At 34.2% G+C, this 15390-nt stretch overlaps 1 long non-coding RNA gene across 2 annotated transcripts in view; it reads right to left on the bottom strand.

The window, feature by feature from the left end:
- Positions 1 to 15390, bottom strand: part of LOC137490590 (uncharacterized) — a 131487-nt gene that overhangs the window by 65767 nt on the left and 50330 nt on the right. For both annotated transcript variants that reach the window (XR_012396702.1, XR_012396701.1), the window contains 2 exons: positions 11199 to 11356; positions 3882 to 4012 (listed from right to left, as the gene is read on the bottom strand). This is a non-coding gene — a long non-coding RNA (uncharacterized lncRNA). The remainder of the gene's footprint in view (positions 1 to 3881; positions 4013 to 11198; positions 11357 to 15390) is intronic.

The following is a 15390-nucleotide window of genomic DNA, read 5'->3' as shown; positions in this document are numbered from 1 at the left end:
GTTTTATACAACCCCTGGCAAATAGTATGGGATCACCACTTTTAAAAGAATTGTGTAGAAAAAAACAAACAAACACATACATGCCACAAAAATATTTCTATAACAATCCAAACTTCTGGCTGTATGAAACACTTCATTAAAAAAGTAGAAAGAAAAAAGAGAAAACACTGTAGTCAATTAAAACGTTTTTTCCCGATCAAACAGAGACAGAATCACACAAATCTGAGGAAATTATATGGACTTACCAAATAAAAACACCACTAGTACTTTGTTGCACCAACTCTGGCTTTTGAGAACAGCTTAAATTATCTGAGGTATGCATTAAAAGTATGCTTCATCTATCTGTCTCCAACTTTGTCTTATTGCAGATCAGCTTTGCAGGTTGGAGTCTTGTCATGGACCACTTTCTTTAATTTCCAACACAGATGTTCAATTGGATTAAGATCTGTACTATTTGCAGGCCATCCCATTGACATTATATGTCTTTCCTGTGGGAAAGTTTTTACAGATGTGTCTGAGTTTTTTCTACACAATGAAATATTTGAATCAACATTTTCCAAGAATGGTGATTCTATACTTTTTTTCCCAGGGGTTGTGTATATACCTTTTTCTGCTTGATGTTTTTTTGGATTTTACAACCAATGTAATGCAGTATTTATTGTTTTAAATACTTATAAAGCACTAAAGATTAAATGAGCTAGATTAAATGCCATTAATATCCTGTATCTCATTTTTTAAAAGATATTACAACATGCTGCTGGAAATGAAGGACAGTCTAAAGTAATATGTTGTTTTAAGCCAAATGACCTTAGAAACTTATATTTTTAAATATACATTTCATATTTATACAGAGTAAATATTAACTAACTGTTTCATGGAAAACAGAAATGTTGAAAATGCTAAGAGGTTTCATTGTGTGTTCTGTCATTTAGAAATAATTAAAATATATATAAATATAATAGTTTTTAGGGATAATTTATGGTGTTAAAACAATACGGAATATCCAGTGATTAAAATTTACTCAGTTTTAGTTTGTTGGATTTTATTTGTGTGTAAATGAAGCTATTATTTATTTTCAGACAAGCTAGTTTCTGTGCTTTTTCAGTTTTTGTTTTGTTTTTCTTTCCAAATAGTCAAACTGGAAAATTTCTATTGGTTCAAACACACTGCGCAAAACACACAGGGACAAATATATTTAAATCAAATATTTAAAGGGCACCTATGATAAAAATCATCTTTTTGAAGCTGTTTGGACAGAACTATGTGTAGGTATAGTGTGTCCACAGTCATATAAGGTCGATATAAAGACAATACGTCTCTTTTTTTAAGGCACTATAGATGAAATGAGCTAGATTAAATGCCATTAATACCCTGCATCACATCTTTCAAAAAATATCACAACATGCTGCAGGAAATGGAGGACAGTCTAAAGTGATATGATGTTTTAAGCTAAATGACCTTTAAAATTTTTATATTTTTCACTTATATACTTATATTTTACTTATGTTTATACTATGTAATTTTACCCAATAGTTTCGTAAAAAAATTCAAAAGTTAAAAATGATGTTGTATCATTGTGTTTGTTTTACTTAACTAATTATATTTAACAATTATAACTAAATGGTTATATTTGATATATACATATACATCTTTTTAAAATACATATGCATTTAAAACAATACCAAAGAACCAGTTATACAATTTTTTAAGCTTTTAAGCTGTAGAATTTAAAATGTGTATAAATTAAGCAATTTATTTTGAGACAAGCTAGTTTCTGTCTTTTTTTCTCTTTCTAAATAGTCAAAATAGGGGAAAAAAATCAAATGGTTCAAACATATTGCACACAACACAGGGAGAAATATATATAAATCAAATATTTAAAGGGCACCTGTGATGGAAAGCATCCTTTGTAAACTGTTTGGACAGACGTGTATAGGTATGTCCACGGTCATATTGGGGTTATATAAACACAATGAGTCTCTTTTTTATGTTTAAATAGTATCCAAATCCCTCCCATTTTGAGGCCCACAGCAATGTGATGTAGAAGCAGGGTTTCCAAGCCCACCTAATTGATTGACAGCTGCATATGAACATTTGTCCGTAGTAACACTTATAATCTTATCAACAAGACATGACTTGCGCAAAGCCACTGGGATTAAGCTATTCGGCTTTCTGTGATCATCAATCATCATCAAATGTGATCAAGAATGAGCTTTACAAGTTTAACACATTTTAAAAGCAGGGCATGTTTGTAATGAATTGGTTTTACTGTCTGTATCATCACAGCCGCATGTCAGTACAATTATAAAAAAAAAAAAAAAGAAGCTTCAATCCCAGTTTGTGGACATTAAATCAGGTTTTTTTTTTTTTGTACATTAACATAATGGATATCCATAGAGCAGTTTATAATAATGTGTATCCTGTCACATTTGTGTGCAAAAACAGTGCAAAGTTAAACGCAGATGCTTTGTGTGAACTTTGTAACGAGATTGTGTGTCACTCATCGATGCAGAAAGGTCTGAATTAACTCCACATCAAATAATCATTGGGAACGTTTTTACTGTAGTACAGTATTTGTCACAAACTTTACAGTATTTTGTCACAAACAGAGCAGAACATTCCAATATTCTGAAAGCTATAATAAATAATCTGATGGGAGTTTTGAGCTGAAACTTTACACACACATTCCAGAGACACAAAAGACTTATCTTTAATCTTGAAAAAAGGGTAAAATAGGTGCTCTTTAAAATAAGATATACAGTATAATTGTCTTTTAGGATATGTATAAATCCTTTAATTATTCATGCTTATGCAGTCTTCTTAGCTATTATATATGAATAGAATTCATTAGTTTTCTGACACTAAAAAGTAGTTTTGCAGTAACCTGAATAAAAATATGCATACGTATATATGCATAATTATGATTCATACTGGGGGGGAAAGAAACCAGCTTCTAAAGCGCTAGATTTTCTGATGCGCTTTCACTCCGCAGTGTATATACATCAAATTTCCCGGCTGAATACATTTGGTGTGAAGTATGCTTTGTAGAAGTGTTCCCTCAGACTTCAGTAATTCATCAGTAATTAAGTCTGTCTGGGGGCTGTCAAGGGACCCCGAGTTTTTCCTGCAGACTCTGAAATCAGGCTGTTAACACGGCCCTTTAACGGGTACATGGACCCGCTGGGATGGAGTCGCTGACCCATGACTGTCTGATATGTGCGTATGAGGGAGTGCGTGATGTCAATAGTCAGTCTTTCTGCTTGTGCTGAGGTGTGGAGCAGCTCAGGTGGAACTAATGCAGAAGGCTGTGACCAGAGCTCTGCTTACCACAACATTAATTAAAGTCATTCGCTACACACAACCATGGATAAGGGTACGCATCAGGGGAGTGCATTTGTGAGTGTGTGTGTCATATTTATGTTCCAGTTTCTAATGTGATGATTTAATAAAAAAATAAAAGGATGAATGTTGGTAAACAGATTTGCTAATTTGTCTGTATATATTTTAAATTTTTTTCATTAATATGATGATTTACAAAATTAAAAGGAGAAGAATGTTGCCAGATTGGTGAACAGATTAGCCAGTTTGGTTATATATGAAGAGTTCAACTGCAAAATCTGTAGCTTAAATAATTTCAAGTTCATTGCAAAGAATACACTTTTTTAAAGGTCTTTAAAATAAAATAACTCTACATAAACATAGAAGTCTGAGAAAAATACAAATTTTCAATGGAAATTTCAGACGCCAGAGTTGAACTCTATATATCTTTTTTAACTTTTTTTAACAATATGATGATTTAAAAAATTAAAAAGAGATGAATGTTGCAAGATTGGTAAACTTAGCAGCAGATAAAAGAAAATGAAAATTATGTCACCATTTACCCGCTCTCCTCATGTTGTTCTAAACCAGAGATATCCAAAGTTGGCCCATTGTAACCTTTGATTTGGCCCACCATCCATCCTTAATCAGGTTTGGTTTTTCTCCTTCATAAGGAAAAGTTTGGGCACCCCTGCTGTAAACACATCGAAACACAAGTGAAGATACTTTAGGTTTTCTGAGATTTATGTCTTACCATTAAAGATCACCCAAAATGGTGCAGCTTATAATTATATAAATTCTAAATAAAATCTTTTTAATTCTGCAGTTTGGTGGGTTTTGGAATTTTAACATTGTACGTTTACAGTGTTTAGATTTAGTCAAAGAAACTCAGTAATGCTTGCTTGAAGAGTGAGAACCAATTAAGTTCATTTCTATGCATCACACGGCTCTTCTGAGCTTTGGCAAAAACCAATCAGGTTTGTTCTAGTTCCCCAAGAATGGAGTTTCTGTGTATGTTCAATTTTTATTATTTTTTTAGTTATTATTACATTGTTTCTGTGTTTATGAAAGGCTAAATTAAATCTGTTCATAATAAAAAGCAACCAGGTGTTTTCAGAAGACTGGAGATCATTTGTATTTATTTTTTGATTTCTATTAAAAAGTTTTATAAAAAATAAATAAATAAAAAACTTTAATTTTTGAACAAATAGTCTTCATAAAAATATCCGGTGTGGAACAATATGAGGGTGTGAAAATGAAAAAAAAAAAAAAAAAAGTGCAACAAATCTTTAAATTTTAGTGACACTTTTAGTTTTATTTTAATTACACTGCGGTATTTAATATGCACATTTTTGTTATCATAGGTATGAAAATACTGTGAACGTTTCTGTCTCTGAACAAATTTTTAGAGCACACTTTAAATCATGTACAAAATTGCACATAACTTGCTAAAAATACTGACAACAAAATTATCTCTGTTAAAGTTGCAGTAGTCGATCTGCCAAAATGCTATCCGTTTGCAAAGTAGCTTTGAAAACACAGTCCTCTGCTGGCACACACCTCCCCTGCTGGCCAAAGCCATGCCTCCAGAAACACTAATGTGCACCAGTTAGAAAACTTTATGGTAAAGTAGCATGGTAAACAATTTAAGGAGTGCGTGACAGGCTTTCATTGTTCAAAAATGAACCAAAGTGAATATAAAACCAACTCCACCTCAGTAAAGCAGGCTAGGTGGAATAGTATTGTTTACTTATGTTTTGTTGTTTAGCTAAATAAAAACCTACATTATCGATGCTGTAAAAGGTCCCTTATGAAACTGAAAATAGTGATGTCAAGCTTTCGCTGTAAGATTGCAGTGGCTAAAAAACACTTTTGTGCATATAACCCATTTGAAAAACAACTAAATCACAACATAAACTTTTTATGACTAAAATAGTTTTAAAACAGAACATTACCTGTCTAAAAGAATAAAAGAAATACTTCAGTCATGGTGTCATCCTTCCTCCAGTGTGCAAAAGTAACTCCATTATTGATTCATGATTTTAAAAAATTTTGATTCAGTATTTGTTTTTACTGGTGTCACTCTGTCTCACGTGCACGTAAGCGCACGTGTACGCGCAAATGGCGAATCAGTCTGTGTGAACAAGGATGCTCCGGTGTACAAATCTACATTTGTTGACAGACAGTTTGGGCTACTTATCAGAATTATTGGCCCAAGAATTTTTAATTGGACAAATATTTTTTATTCTTATGCTTACCCATTCATTTATTCATTTTCTTATCGGCTTAGTCCTTTTATTAATCTGGGGTCGCCACAGCGGAATGAACCGCCAACTTATCCAGCACGTTTTTAAGAAGCGGATGCCTTTCCAGCTGCAACCCAGTAACATCTATACACACTCATTCACACACATACACTACGAACAATTTAGCTTACCCAATTCACCTATACCACATGTTTTTGGACTTGTGGGGGAAACCGGAGCACCCGGAGGAAACCCACGTGAACATGGCAAGAACATGCAAACTCCACACAGAAATACCAACTGACCCAGCCGAGGCTTGAACCAGTGACCTTCTTGCTGTGAGACGATTGTGCTACCCACTGCACCACCGTGACGCCTATGCCTTACCCAGAATTTAAAAATACATATAAATTCATTTACTTTAATTATTAATATTATAATGTGAAGGGACTTTCAACCAGCACAACAAAAACTGCTTCTGAAGGCAAACCCCTGCTGCAGCTTTAACTCTGTTTTTTTGTAATTTATTAGAATGTGGTATTATAAAATATTCAGCTAGTATTGTGCCATAAAAATGTAATACCATCACATGCCTAGCAGCGATTTATTTTAAAACTAATATAATAGTTCAAATCTACGTAGATGATTGTGTCAAATCCAGTGATCATTTAAAATAAATTACCAAATTAGAAATTTCTAATAATAATCAACCTCATCCATTGGCAAAAGCCATATCTGATCCAGTCTGAGTGTGGGTGTTATATGTCAGACTCAAAAGGCTTACATAAAAAGAGCTCTGTTTTATTGAATAAAAGCCATGAAAGAAAAGCCATTGGGCGTTTGCATTTCACACCATTTCGGCTGCGAACTTCCCCTCTGAAGATTCTCCCACTCTTTCTGAACCCTTTCATGTTGCCTTTCACCACGGAGACACAAGGAAGTTCTCATTTTGAAGATTGCTTAAAAAAATGTCTCCCAAAGATCAGACAACGTCAAGATTAACCTGCCCTGCACACAAGACCCAGAAATGGTCGAAATGAGCAATCAAAACGGCGGCAACTGGAGACTTAACGTGACATGACAATGGAAGCGGTTAGCAGTCAGTCATTCATATGTTTCCGTGTTTAATCTGACAGGAGGTGGAAGCAGCCAGTCCAAATCTACAGCATGAGCGGAGCGAAGACAGATGGGACCCAGTCAGGATACAAACTCACGCGGATCCATTCAACTCCAACTCAAAGCATATGCCATTAGGACAGTTTCCGCATAAATTACCTGAAATTCTGGTGACCCGCAGGTAGAGGATTAACAAGCACTGTAAAGAATGCTGTACAGTTTCAACCTAATTTTGAAATCAATCAAATACCACTAAATCAAATACCATTTTTACAAAACAATTGGGTTAGTTCATACTGCAACCAAAACTGCCTTAAAGTTTCTTTTTTTTTTTTTTTTGTTAGTACACTTCACAAAAATACTTATCTTACTTAGATATTTTTGGCTTGTTTCAAGTCCAAATATCTAAACAATCTTATATTAAGAAGCATTTTCTAGGCAAGCAATTCAAATTGACTTGTTTTCAGAAATAATATGCCAATATTAAGTGAGTTTTTCCTAAAAAAAAAATAAATAATAAATAATAATCTGCCAATGGGGTAAGCAAAATAATCTTGCTTTTCCTTTTGACATAAGATTATTTTGCTTACCCCATTGGCACATTATTTTGCTTTTTTAAGGAAAAACTCACTTGATCTTGGTATATTATTTCTGAAAACAAGACAATTTGATTTGCTTGCCTTGAAAATCTTGCTTTAATTATTTTAAATATTTGGACTAGAAACAAGAAAAAAACAACTAAGAATGTCATTTTTTTTTTTTTTTTTTTTTTTTTTGCAGTGTTTGCTCTAAAAAAATTAAGATGTTGTAACCCAATATTGGGTCAAACCCAACCATGCTAACAAAACGGTGATGCTTACAAATATTTTTAAAGAGATTACAAAAAATCTTTTTTAGTTCTGTAGTTTGACTTCTCATAATGAACATATTTTAACATTGTGGGCTCTATTTTGACGATCCATGTACAAAATGCAAAGCGCAGGGCGCAAAAGCATTAAGGGCGTGTCAGAATCCACTTTTGCTAATATAAGGACGAAAAAATGTGCTTTGCGCCATGGCGCAGGGTCTAAAAGGGTTGATCTTATTGTCTTAATGAGTTATGAGTGTGTTTTGAGAATAAACCAATCGGAGTCTCCTTTTGCTATTTACATGGCAGACTTTGTAAGTGAATAAAACTGAGGGTTTCACTAGCAAGAAAAAAGGTAAACAGAGCATTTACAGCACGAGAATAAAAGATGAGCCTCCTCATTATTTACTTTCACTTTCACTCTCGTGGTTAAAGAAACTTGTTGTACACACAAACATCCATTAGCCTTTAAATAATTAATTTAGTTTGTTAAGCGCAAAGATTTGTTTCAAAACTAAATTCAGTTCCAATTTCCAGCAAATTAATATATCCAAATACACATGCTATTCCCCATATGGTCTAAAACCTGACATGTGGACAAATCTAAGCTTGGTTTTAATAAAACAAACATAAACATGCATATAATAGATAGAACTGCTAATAATAATAATATTATACAAATGAAATTGTCACGAATAAACTGAAAAAGCCCTCCGAGATGAAGAAGGCATGGAAGTATGGTTTTGTATTTATGTAGGCTAAAAAATAATATGTTTGTAATATTTTAATCCTTTATATTTATATCCTATATATTTATCCTTATTCTACCCTATATATATCCTTATTATATCCTATATATTCAATATTTAAATTCTTTTTCATATGTACTTATATTTACGTATTGCAGTACATCATGTGTGTATAGTTCCTCAAAATAGCAACGCGCCAACATTGCGCCTCAACACGCCTCATTTTTTAGATCAGAATGCCTGTTGGCGCAAACATGAGCACTAATGCATTTGCTATTTAAACAGCGTGGTGCAAAACGTCAAAATGTCTCTCGCACCAAGCTGAGTTTCTGGTGTCCCGCAGGTAGAGGATTAACAAACACTCTAAAAAATACTTTACAGTTTCAACCCAATTGTGATTCGAATACCACTGAATCAAATGCCATTTTTACAATAAGGTCTGTACTTATTTGCACCAAAACTGGATCAAAAATGACCTATTTTCTAGCATGTTCACTCTAAAAATAAGTTGGGATGTTGTAACCCAATTTTGGTTAAAGATTGACAAACCCAACCATGATGACAAAATGATAATGCTAACAAATATTCTAATAGTAAGATTGAGAATAAAATCCTTGTTAATTTAATGGTGTAAATGGCTTCAGATGATAAAAAAGTTAAAATTTTGATGTAGAAAGGGTCATTTAAATTGAAATAAAAAAGATAGCCTAACATTGGATTTGTCCATATTTAACTTAACACAAGGTTACAACAAGGCATACGTTTTTTTCTGTGTAGGCTTTTAGATGCAAATTATGCATCGCAAAATCCTCAAAATAGTATTATATACTAAAAATTAATCAATCTTCTTTAGAATAAAAAAATCCCAGTTGTTTGTCTCTAAAGAGACTCAGCAACTAACGAAGTCAGTAACTTACAACTGAACTGTAAATTCATTTGTCTCCACTTCATAAAGCAACAGTACAAAGAACTCGCTTCTAGGAAGCATGCGTGAGTGTGTGTGTGTGTTTCAGAATATCTGCACTTGTAATTATTTCGGGTGGAAGAGTATGAAGAATTTATAATGAGTATTTTTGTTTTTTAAAAAGAAATACCGGTAATAACTACTATGCAAAGCTATTTGAATGAATATTTATGACCTTTGCTATGAAATATTCATAAAGTCGGTATAAAAAAAGAACACAAAGAAAGAAAATGGAGAAAACGATGCGTGAGTGAGAAAAGTCACGGAAAGGGAGCCACTGCCTGGAATTTTGGTGGGAAGAGCGACCGACAAAACCTTCGGATTGTATATCTGACATTTATTAACAAAAGCACCAGCAACATCCTCCTGTTTTTTTTTTTAAGTGCCCGTCCCTTCATCCCCGAGTTTCTTTCTTTCTTTCGTTCATCCGATCCTCCCCTTTCCATCGCTCTGCTTCTCTTGCTCAACTTCTCTCTCTCTCTCCCTCTTCGTTCCATCTACCCAAATTAAGAAATTAATGAGGGATAGATTCTTTACCGACTGCCCCTGCAATGTTTACCACTGATGAAATTATAATGCTGCCTCAGCTGTATAATTTATAAGCCAATTAGAGGAAGTGTTACTTGATTTGATGGGGAGCCGACACACAAAGTACATTTAACTAATAGAGAGCAAGAGAGTAGCGCGCGGAAAGAGAAGGAGGAGGGAGGACAGCTGAGGCTGACGAGTCCTTGCGCCACTCTAGGATTACGTGGCTAATTGCCCTGCTTTATCTGTCTGTCACGGATAGCCATGCATATTTCAGTGTTCCCAAAGACTTTGATTGTTTGCACTCGTGTTGGGCCTGTAACAAGCAGAGCAGTGGCCAACGTGGAGAGTAGTTAAAGACTGGCACCAGGAAGAGGTGGAAGAGGGAGGAGGGAAGCAAAAGAGAAGAAGTAAAACTGACAGATGAATATTACTGGAGAGAGAAGAGAGGAGAGAGCACCACCAGAAAGATTAATGCAAACATGAGAACCGGCTGCTGTACAGTAATTACCGTAAACTTAGGAGCACTGCTTTGCTTTGTTGCCAACATGTGCGTTTGTTTGAAATTTGACTCAAAAGCAGGGGAGGGACGTGTTGTAATCAGGGGTTTTGTTTAGTTCTTCAGGAGTAATTTTGAAACGTCTTTATAACAAGAGGCCTTCATTTCAGAAATAAAAGAGCGTAAATTAATATTAAATTGAACGTACAGTTGAGGGCAAAATTATTAGCCCTCCTGTGAAATTTTGCCCATTAAACATTAAAGTGATGTTTAACAGAGCAAAGGAATTTTCACAGTATTTCCTATAATATTTTTTGCTTTATGGGGGGTTATTTTGTTTAGTTTGCCTGGAAAATTATTATTATTAGCCCTCTTAAGATACTTTTTTTTCCGATTGACTACAGAACAAATTACTGTTGTCCAATTACATGTCTAATTAACTTAGTTAATCCTTTAAATAAATACTAGAATCTTGTGAAATAATTAATCAAATATTATGTACTGTCATCACTGCAAAGACAAAAGAAAATAGATATTATAAACAAGTTAATAGAAATGTTAAATCTTAAAAATGTGTTGAAACCATCTCTCGATTAAACAGCTGTTGATCACAGAATTTCACAGATGGTATAATCATTTTGTATGTTAGATAAGTACATTTTTCTATTAGATTTAGAATAGAAAAATGTATTAGTACATTTTTTCTATTTTCTATTAAGTATTAAATTCAACCAAAAATATTAAAACAATTATTCAGAAATTTCCTTCGGCTTAGTCTATTCATCAGGGGTCGCCACAGCGGAATGAACCGCCAACTTATCTAGCATGTTTTACACAGCGGATACCCTTCCAGCTGCAACCCAGTACTGGGAAACACTCATATACACTCATTCACACACTCATACTGCCAATTTAGTTTTTTTCAACTCACCAGTACTGCAAGTCTTTGGACTTGTAGGGAAAACCAGAGCACCCAGAGGAAACCCACGCCAACAGGGGGAGAAGATGCAAACTCCACACAGAAATGCCAACTGACCCAGGCGGGACTCGAACCACAGTCTTCTTCTTCCACTGAGCCACCATACCGCCCTAAATTCAGCCAAAAATATCATTGTAAAAAATAATATATATATTTTTAGTTTTGTCTCTTTTTCTTTTCATCAAACAATTGAATTTGTATTGCTTAAGGTGATATATATTAACCAGACTTCTCGAATGTGAAATGTTTTGCATACTAATTAAGTATTTTTGCAGAAGTGGATGGAGCTGATAGAGCTGCAAAGGTTGTTTAAAATTAACTTGAGCTCTGCATGTAAACGTCAGCGGAAATGTGTTAAAACTGAACACAGAATATGTGCAGTGGAGAAAAGCTTAGGCTTTTAATGTTGGGCAGAGAACTCTTAGAAAAAGAGGACGTATGTATGGATGTGGCCAGTGGAGGAGCAGAGAATAATTGACAAGTGATTAGTTTTACTAAACTCCACCTGCTAATTAGCTGCCTATATAAGTTCAAGTCAGCAAATGAAAACTCTTGCACACCCCTGAATGTAACTCTTGCATTACATTGAGGATAACAGAATTCTGTAAATCAAATTGTTCATTTGTATCCAATAAATGGCTAATATGCTAAACATTGAAGAAAAACCTCTCCGGACCTTATTAAATTGTTTGTTTTTAATCTTTATACTTTGCAACTATCCTTTAAACCACTAAGATTTACTCATTTGTCAGCAATAAAGTAAGTACAGGTCAGAATAAGTATGTTATTATTACAGTATAGAAGTACTAATGGAAATTTATTTCACCATATTTAGTTATATTGTTTTAGAATGTTATTTGAAACATTTATTTTGATGCAGATACAAGAATGGAAAATCTAATATTTGACCCCAAAAAGACAAAAACATTGGGGGAAAAACAATTCTTGAGCTGTTTAATGGACGCAGTGTGTGTGCTAGTTTCTACAGTCAAATGTAAGACTTTTAAGATGATTATCAAGCAAATTTCAGCCTTACACAGGGCTAAATATTAAGGAGTTTTCCTAACAGCATCATTGGGCAAATGAAAAATATTTAACCTGCCTTATCAAAACAATTTTTATTGATTTATTTCCTAACCACATATTTTAAACATATTAAAACAAGACAAATCTAGTTAATATTTACTATATTAAACAAAATTTATGCACAACAGTCTGTCTAAAATGAATAGAAAACTTTTAAACAAACATTAATGTAAGGGATATAATTACACCATATTGGTATATATAAAAAACATACATAACTTTTGTTTTATTGAGACAGATTATTAGGGATTAATCAGTGCGCTTTGGTAATTTTACATTTAAATTTTGACATGTTTAAAATGATTTTAGAAGAAATCTGTCATTTTAAGACTTTTTAAGAGCCTGTGGACACCCTTGGTATACATAAAACATTCAAAAATATAAAACAAACTTGCACCAATTTATACAGTAACAAGTGTTTTGCGTGCTTTCACATGGATCTTTGACTCTTCTCAGTGTGCAGCTTACTTATACTATTTTCCAGTTTATGTGGCGCACACACATCAAAAGCATAAAAATCATAAGCGCTGAGCGAGACTGGAGATTTCCAATGACAGAACAAAAACCACACAATGGAATATGTTATCTATACATACTGAAGATCAGAGAGATCATCCTGCAAATGTTTTCTTAGCTCATCCACACCCCGGCGGAGCGCAGAACTCCAGAGGAGCGAGCGGAGGGACAGGCCTGCCGTTATCAGCCTCTGAAAACTGATCAGACATTTATGCAAAAGAGAGAAACTGGAGCGAAGGCATCTTCAATTATCTGATGAGGCAAGTTTATCTGAACGGCTCCCTTTTCTTTTCCTTTTTTTCCTGCGGGAGGATCAAATAGCAGCTCTTTACATAACAAAAGAGCTTCCTGCCTGACCTGCTTCGTTCAGCCTACTTTCAGATGCAGCTGGACTTTCCATAAGTAGGAGGACTTTTCTACTGTAAAACGCTGACTTATTCCAAAATTAGAAACTTGTTTGTTTAGATTCAGCGCTATAGATGACATAAAATATTCCTGCTTGTGCCGTTAAAACCCATAAACTCCATCAACCACCAAGCGATCCTTTGCACTTTTTACATATTTTAGCAGCTTTAAAGTAGGCTTTGCTATCCAGTGTTGCCCTCTGAAAGACCAATATGCTGCTTCACCAAACATGTTACTAATTCATCTCTTTTAAAGCCTGTGTAACTGGATAGCTGTTAATTAATATAGCTGTCAGTTAAAGGTCTTCTGCTGGACCGGCGGTAACATTAGCTTGACCTGCTAGTCACACTAGGCCTCAATCTGCAGCTCAATTAAGCTAATGCTATGCAAAAAAAAAGAAGGTCTCCAGCCATTAGCTCTCACGCCGGGGCCCATTAATAGCATAATTGGGCCATTCCAAAGGGCGATTAATATGGAAGCACTCTATGATCTCTTCTTCATTGCATGCTTAAAATGCTCCTAATATGCACGGATGCAGAATTGAGGGTCCGCAGGAAGTTAAGATTCTAGATGCATCTCCCTCAAGAGTGCAGATTTGTCTGATCAAAAACAGAAGAACGTACTATCAAATAAGAAACTTTCCAAATGGTGGTTAATTAAATATCACAGTGTTTGAATGAATTACATTTTTAAGGGAGATTTATGCTGGGAGTGTGACACCATGAAGGAACTGTGTGGAACGCAGAATTTTCTTACAGTGTACACTGAATGAACAATCCCATGTTATAGAACTTATCCCTGTTTCTACTAAAAGCAGTAAGGTATGGTTCAGTACAATATGCTACACTCTCAGAAATAAAGGTACAGGAGCTGTCACTGAGGCAGTATCTTTTAAAAAGATACATTTTTTGTACCCAAGAGTCCACAGTGGTACCTCAAAAGTGCATATTAATGCCCAAAATACCTAAAAAGTACCATTGAGGTACCGTTATGGACCCTCTAAGAACAAATATGTCCCTTTTGAAAACGTATAGCCCCAGTTACAGCTCCTGTATCTTTATTTCTGAGAGTGTATGGTACACATGTTTTTCTGTTTCCACCATACCATATCACTTTTTTTTTTAACCTTTTCCAAAGGGTACCTTCATTTACCACAACGAAATGACACCAAAATATTAAAGACTGGCAACTGAAAGCTACTGGTTTAGAGAGAACCATCAACAGCGAATGCTACAAGCCATGAAAATAAAACACAGGAAGTTCCATTTTTAAATGCACAACCAAGACATGACCGTAATAACACAGTGATCGCACATGACAATAAGCCATGGCTTGACAGAAGTTCAAACAAACCTTCTCGTCTTCTCATGACAAACAGCCACATGCCAAAAAACAAGAACAGAATCTGCTCTATGTCCTCTATTGTTGTTTACAAGGGTATATTTGAAATAATCATGATATGTGAATTAACTGTATAACTTTATAATTAGGAGTAGTGATGTAGTGATTCACCTGACTCTCGATTTGATACAATTCACAACTCTAATCTTTCAATTCAGTCACGATTTTTTTAAACAAAATTATTTGAAACAAATTTAAGGTGAGGAGCCCTTTTATTTTTTTTCATATTTTTGCAAAATACTATTTTCTGCCATAACTAAATTGTTATTTTAAAAACAAATTCCAAAAAATAATAATAAGCGCTGGGATTTTAGATTTTTATTAAAATAAATATCAGCATATCTATGTTTGATGGGGGTATTTCAGACAAAATGTCAGTTTACTCACACTCAAGGTGTCCCAGTTTGTTGAGTTTCTTTCTGCTACTGAACTTAAAAGAGAAATTTGGAAACTGGTAGCCATTGACATCCATTTTAGGGAATAAACACAATGTAATCAGTGGCTACCATTTTCCAACATGTGTCATTTTGTGTTCAGTAACAGAAAGAAGCTCAAACATGTTTGAAACAAGTGGATGGTGAGTAGAGGATGATATAATTTACTTTACTTTGCTGTACTTGATTTATCAGTGCATGTTGGTAAAAAGGAAAGTCATTAATAAATCTGTGCACTTTTTTGCAATGCAATCAATTTCTGAACCACAACACAATTATTTTCCTACATTTTGTTTTATCTT

The sequence above is a fragment of the Danio rerio genome, chromosome 21 (assembly GCF_049306965.1).
Source record: "Danio rerio strain Tuebingen ecotype United States chromosome 21, GRCz12tu, whole genome shotgun sequence".
Lineage (NCBI taxonomy): Eukaryota > Metazoa > Chordata > Actinopteri > Cypriniformes > Danionidae > Danio > Danio rerio.
This window is presented reverse-complemented; position numbering and strand designations above follow the sequence as displayed.